This window comes from Mastomys coucha, unplaced genomic scaffold, assembly GCF_008632895.1.
Source record: "Mastomys coucha isolate ucsf_1 unplaced genomic scaffold, UCSF_Mcou_1 pScaffold15, whole genome shotgun sequence".
Lineage (NCBI taxonomy): Eukaryota > Metazoa > Chordata > Mammalia > Rodentia > Muridae > Mastomys > Mastomys coucha.
Window position 1 is genome coordinate 154379613 of NW_022196897.1, and position 6784 is coordinate 154386396.

Consider the following 6784-nt stretch of genomic DNA (forward strand, 5'->3'; position numbering starts at 1 on the left):
CCTGAACTCTTTTAAATTGTTTGAAATAGAGCCTAGGTAGAAGCGAGTCCTATCACTGGGCTATACCACAGCCCCACACATATACTATATATCATACAACATAATTTTATATTACATTTAAGTGTGTGTGTACATGCTGTAGTAAGCCAGAGCATTCTCTGCTTCTACCAGGTGGGTCCTGGGGATTGAACTCAGGCCCTCAGGCTTAATGGCAAGCACCTTCACCCACTGAACCATCTCATGGCCCCACACTGTGTGATCTGTGGTTTACTGAGTTTTCAACTGTCACCACATTCTGAGTTTACAACATTTCCATCAGTCTCCAAAGAAAAGCCAGACAGACACTGCTTCTCCCTCCTCCAAACAGAGTCTCCCCTTACTCCTTTCTCCTGTCTTCCTCATAAGACACGAACAGACCACAGCTGCTGTGCTGTGTGAACCTCACCCACCTCCATAGGGAGTTCAGGGAGAGCTCAGGAACTACTCACCTGCACTCCAGACCTTGGCATAGGGAATACTTCATTACTATCTGGCAAGGCCTCATGTAGCCCAGGTGGACCTTGAACTCGTTATGCAGCCAGGGATGACTTTGAACTTCTGATCTTCTGGCCTCCATTTCTGCAGGGCTGGGATCACAGGCTGCTTCCACCAGCAAACTGGGTTTCTGTGGTGCTCAGGACGGGACCCAGTGTTCTCGAGGGCCCAGCCACCCTCATTTAACTTTATCGCTTGCCTTCATTCTTGTCCCTTCTTGGCTTGGGGCATAGCAACAGAGCAGAGTTACGTTTGTGTGTCTGAGTGCACGTTTGTCCATGGAAGTGTAGCTGCCCAGGGAGCCCAGAAGAGGGTTTCAGATCCCCTGCAGCTGGAGTTCCAGGTAGCTGGAAACTGAACTAGGGTCCTCTGCTATGGCAGTAGGCATTCTTAACAGCTGAGCCTTCAGCCCTGGTGTTGCTGTCTGACCAGAGGCATCTTCTACAGTGGGTTCATCCTCTGCCTTGGTCCCCTCCTTCCTCTACCAGCTGTGTGGCAGAGCCGAGTGCCTGGGATAGAGGAGCTACGGTTGGTACTGCCAGTCAAAACAAGACTACCCCCAAAGCAGCTGTTTGGCACTTACAAATGAGGTCGCAATTCATTCCTGGGGTCAGTGAGTGAGTGACAAGGCTGTCAGATCAGAGCTTACTCTAAACGGGCCTCCGTTTAAACACAAGGGTGGAGAGCCAGGAGCGGGTCAAGGATGCAGACCACAAGCAGGCCACTCTTTGGGCCTTGAGAACTTGGTTAGCAGTGTTCCCCGTGAACAGGCGAAACGCAGGGAGTGGGGCAAAATCACCTCTCTTCAGAAACCCGGGTCTTCTATTCCTAAGCAGTGCCTGGTGGGCGTGGGTGGCCATGAGTTTCCTGCATGGCTTCCCCACCCCACCCCTGCAGCAATCCTGCTGGCATTTGGAAAGAATTTAGCATCCCTCCAGTCAATTCCATGGTTACAGTACAAGCCGGGGCAATGGGTCTCCTGGGAGCCTCATCCCCAGGGCCCTGGAGACACATACTCAGTCTTAAAGGGCAATTTCTGTCCACAAAAGAGCGACTCCACTCCTTGGCGGACCCCAGGGACGTTGCTGTAGAAGGAAACCAAAGTTTTTTTTATTAAATTATGGAACTCTGGAGCTGTGAAGGGAAGTTCCCAGAGCATAAAAGGCCGGGCCTGCGTTAAAGAGTCTACAAGGTCAAATGACTAAACTTGGTGATTATGGAGCATTAAAACGTTGCAGTCCAGACCCAAACTATCTCTGGCTATTTTCAGTCCCTTTAAAAGCCATCCATTGCCCTCCCCTGTGTCTGATGGAACATCTTGTGACTATCAAAACTTTTAAAGCGTATTCTTAGGGGCCAGGGGATGGCTCGGTGGTCCCCGTGCAAGCAACGAGGACGGGGGTTGAATCCCCAGAAGCTTGTAAAAAGCTGCTTACGGAAGAGAAGAGAAGACATCGGGAAGTGAAGACAGATAGATCCTGGGAGCTCACTGGCCAGACAGCTGAGCCAAGACCCTGCCTCAAGGCGGGAAGGTACCTGACGTCCTCTGGCCCCTAGAGGACTTCACACAAGTGAGTGCACCCCCATATCCATCTCCACCTGCACACCACACACACACATACACACACACACACAAACACACACACACAGAGACACACAGACACATAGACACAGACACAGACACACACACACACAGACAGACAGATAGACACACACACTCACAGACACACACACAGGGAGAGAAAAAGAGACACAGACACTCACACACACACACACACACACACACAGATAGACACACACACTCACAGACACACACACAGGGTGAGAGAAAGAGACACAGATAGACAGACAGACACACACACACACACACACACACACACACACACACACGCATGCGCGCGTGCAATGTATTCTTAGCAATCTCCTGGCTTCCACCAATTCAAAAGCCATGCATGTTATCAGACAGCATCTGAAACCCAGGACGGGGTTTTAGAGGTAACCCATGCCCCCTGTGGCTCCCAGCAATATCTTTGGTAAATGCCTTGATTTATGACTTTCTTATATAACTAATAAAATCTCATACAACCACTTTGGCAGTGGGACTTGGGATTTGAAGCAACATGATTCGTGCTCATAAGCCTCTCGTATTCGGCTCCAGAATAAACTCTCCCTTATTCCCTTTGAGCTGAGAACCGTATTATTTTCTCATCGACAGATCTGAAGTCTTTGAGGGTTTGATGCATGTGATTGTGAATGACCCAGCGTTCCCTACCGCTGCGTTGTTGGGAGCATCGTTGACAATGACAAACCTTCACTGCAGGGCATGCCGTCTTCCAAGGCCTCCTGTGCCATTTCTGATTGGCAGGTATGTCAGCTTTGATTCTGCGTGGCTAAAAGGGACTTAAAGCTGCCCTGAGTGCTGCTCTGGAACTTGGCTTGGTGAGCCGGGCAGCTGCCATCTTGGTCAGATCAGCCAGTCCCTGCTTACAATGGTCCACCATGGGCATGGTGCTGCACACCTTTAATCCCAGCAGTTGGGAGGTAGACACAGGCAGATCTCTGTGAGTTAAAGACCAGACTGATCTATAGAGTAAATTCCAGGGATACACCTTGAAACTCTGTCTCAAAAAAGGAAAAAAAAAAATGTCCATTACTAGGCTGTTTGAAAACTGGTGACATTGTCTTACAGGAGAGGGTGGGAAGGGTCATCAGACCCTCACCTGAGATTCCAGCCATTTGCATGCAGTTCCTCCCTAAATGCTTTCGAGTGCATAGGCTGGGCAGGGAAGGTATTGGGCGGGGAAGGGTAATGGAGGGGTTTCTTGGTCCTGAGTCAAGTCTGCTGACGCTGTTGGTTTCAAGCAGGCGCCTAAATAAATGTCTTTCTATGGTCTGTTGGCCATTTCAGAAACTTAAAAATGTAATGGTCAATTCATTAGAAAGAAACATCTGGCTGGAAAAAAAAAAAGAAAGAAAAATGGAAGGGTTTCATCCACGCAGCTATGGAGAAGCCATCAAGTGTACTGGGTGCAGACTTTCCGTGTGGCTGCTTTGCGGTCGCCCATGCTCACCCCAGGGTGGGCTGTGGTGGCATCTACTGGGGTTTATTGTTGGGACCTTAGAAGGAGGGGGCAGACATCATTTCTGTCTTCCCAGGAAGGGATTCTCTCAGTAGCTGAAGAGCCCCCTGGGACTGCAGGATGAAGCCTCGAACCTCTGCCTTCACTTTGTGTCTGTCTCCTTGACTTTGCTTGGGCTCATACTGGTCATACCACTGCCAAGGTGTGCTCCTTGCCAAGGAGTCTGCCTAGGAGGCTGAAGGCAGAGAAGCAGGTCATTGTCCATCTACGTGTAGTTTTTTTGGATTCCAGGAACAGCAGAACCTCACCAGACAGCACCCCAAGGCAGAACAGTTATCTCGGATGGGGAGGCTGAACCCTCAAACAGGACATCTTGGTGGATCCAGATGGGGCCCCTGATGATCAGTACTTACTGGTCCACCTGGGGTGAGAGGCTTGAGCCAACAGTAATGGACAGACCACAGACCAACAGGACTACAGAGTTGGGCAGACCTGGCCCTGACTCAGTTCCTCCTCTACGTAAACATAGAGTTCGTATCAGCACCTGAAGGCAAACTTGGGGTCACTAGACCTGTTTCCTAAGACCATAGTTGAATCTGTTTCTCACCATTGCCCAACTGGTGGCTGGGTCTGGCTTATTGGGACTGCTGGAGCTGAGGCATTTGTCCCAAAAGCCAGTTATAGTATCTGGGTCAAAATAATTTGTGTGTGTGTGTGTCTGTGTGTGTGTGTGTGTGTGTGTGTGTGTGTGTGTGTTGTATGTGCATGTAGAGGTCAAGGATAACCTTTGGTCCAATTCCTCAGAAGCTCCCCACCTTGGTTTTTGAGATAGGCTCTCTCACTGGAACCCGGGACTTGCTCATTAGGGCAGCCTGGCCAGTCAGCGAGCCTAAGCATTCTTCCTATATCTGTTTCCTCACTGCTGGTGTTATAAACCTAAGCCATCACACCCAGCTCTTCCTCCTCCTCCTGTCTCTCTTCCTTCTCCTGTCCCTTTTTCTCTTCTTCCTCCTTCCTCTTTTCTTCTTCCTCTTCTTTTTCTTCTTTTCCCTCTTCCTCTTCTCCTTCTTCTTCCTCTTTCCCTTCTCCTACTCTAGCCTTGGCTGTCCTATATCTCTATAGACCAGGCCTGGCCTCAGACTCATAGAGATCTTCCTGCCTCTGGCTCCTGAGTGTTGGACTTAAAGGAGTGTGCCACCACTCCTGGTTCATATCCAGCTTCTTATGTGGAGGTTATGGGGATGGGACTCGGGTCCTCATACTTCAGAGCAGGTCCTTTATATCTCCCTTTTCTTGTTTTTCCTGCCTTTCCTTTTTTTTTCTCCTCTCCCCTCCCCCTCCTCCCCTCTCCTTTCCTCTTGTCTCTTCTCCTCTCCTCTTGTCTACTCTCCTCTCCTTCATGGAATCGGGGATGGAACCCGGGACCTTGAGTATGCTGCATGAACACTCTGCTATTGAACGGCATCTTCAACCATAGCCCCAGATAGTTCTTTGCTGGGCAGGACTGTCCTGAACACCCGGGCTGCTGAGTGGTGTCGGGGGCCTCTCCTCTACAATGAGCATACCCCTCTGAAGATGACGACAACCCAGTGTCTTAGACATTGCCAAGTCTGGAAGGAGCATCGGCTGCACCTAGAACTAGATAGAATATTTGAGGAGGTAGAAGGAAACCACAGGGGAAGAAGAAACCAGGAAACCAGGGGAGAAGTGGGCAGAGGAGGAGGATGGGGTGGAGTGGAGGGACCCAGGCTGGGCTTAGCCTATGGCCTGGCCCAGGTTCTGGGTTCTCTGCTGTACTGTGATGTGACCCTGGAATACCCATTTCCTCCTATTCTTCCATCTGCAAATTGAGCACCTGGCCCTCCAGATGTGCTATAAGGGGTGACTTGGCATGGCGGGCACGGGTTTGTCTTGACTGTGCTGCTGACTTTAGAGTTGGGCCCCTTTGTAATTTAGCCAGTGTCACCTGGGCCCAACCAAAGACAATCCGAGTTCTCTGTCACTGCTGTACCCTTCGTTATCAGAGCAGAAAACAATGCAAGGCACATCTGGATAGAGCTGAGCCAGGGGTGGTATGAGCCAGGCTCCGGTGACAGTGTCGTAGAAGAGAACACTGAGGCTTCTGACTATGGGAGTCCCTGCCCTGCGTGAGTTCCTGCATTCCTGCCTCCTCCTCCTTGGTGGCCCCTGATCCAGCTGCAACTCCTTCTGGGAGCTGGAGACGGAGTACTGTGTGCTATTCTGTTCACACACCAGCAGGAGAAACAAAGGTCTCTATACATCCTCCAAGCCTAGATCAAGGGACTTCACGCATTCGGGAGCCTCCCTACACTGACCTTGACCTTGCCCAGGTGGAGAAGCATTTGGCATCTTGCACAGCCCCAGAGGCCTGCCCTGGTTCCTGGGGTCACTAACCCACAGCAGTTACTCATACTGTCCCAGCCAACCGAGGTCTGCTCTTGTCCCTGGCCACTCTTGTTAGATTGAGTGGCAATTTTCACCTGCAGCCCAGCCACAGGCCAGAGTCAGGACCTGTTGAGAGGTTCAGAGTCTAAAGGAATGAAGTGGATTAAGAGGGACATAGAGAAGGAATACAGAGGCAGGCCACTGAGACGGCAGCTTCTTGTTCCCAGAAACTTCAAGTATAGAACCTGCAGGAAGATCCAGGGTTGGGTATCTAGACGGGACAAAGAGGGAAAGCAGAAGTCCCAGGGGACCCCCTGAAAAAAATGGAGCCAGTAACTGTATAACAGACTCCCAGCCATAAGCTTCTCCCGTCCTGAATGTATAATGTTGGGTTTTTCTCTGCGGTTTGTGTTTCTGCCTTTTCCTGTCTTCAACTCTCTGCTTTGTGCCAGGGAATAAACTCGACAATCCCCCAGACAACTGCTGACACCTCCATTACGGGAACACTGTGTGCCCTTGCATGCTGTGCCAGGACACATGGCTGGCTCTCATCTGTGAACTCTTGGGACTTTCTTCAGAGTTTCAGCTTTCTCTTCTACAGTTGCCACCGAACCTAGCCGTGGCAAAGTAGAACTGGCCTTTTAGAATGGGAAATGGGAAGGTGACTGGGCAAGGGCCACCTAGACCTTATTGTTATTAGGTGTGCATGTGTGTGTGTGTGTGTGTGTGTGTGTGTGTGTGTGTGAAAGAGAGAGAGAGAGAGA

General features: G+C 50.5%; 1 pseudogene; it reads left to right on the forward strand.

Moving 5' to 3' along the window:
* Positions 1-3356: 3356 nt before the first annotated feature.
* Positions 3357-3485, forward strand: LOC116092725 (annotated as a pseudogene).
* Positions 3486-6784: the final 3299 nt, after the last annotated feature.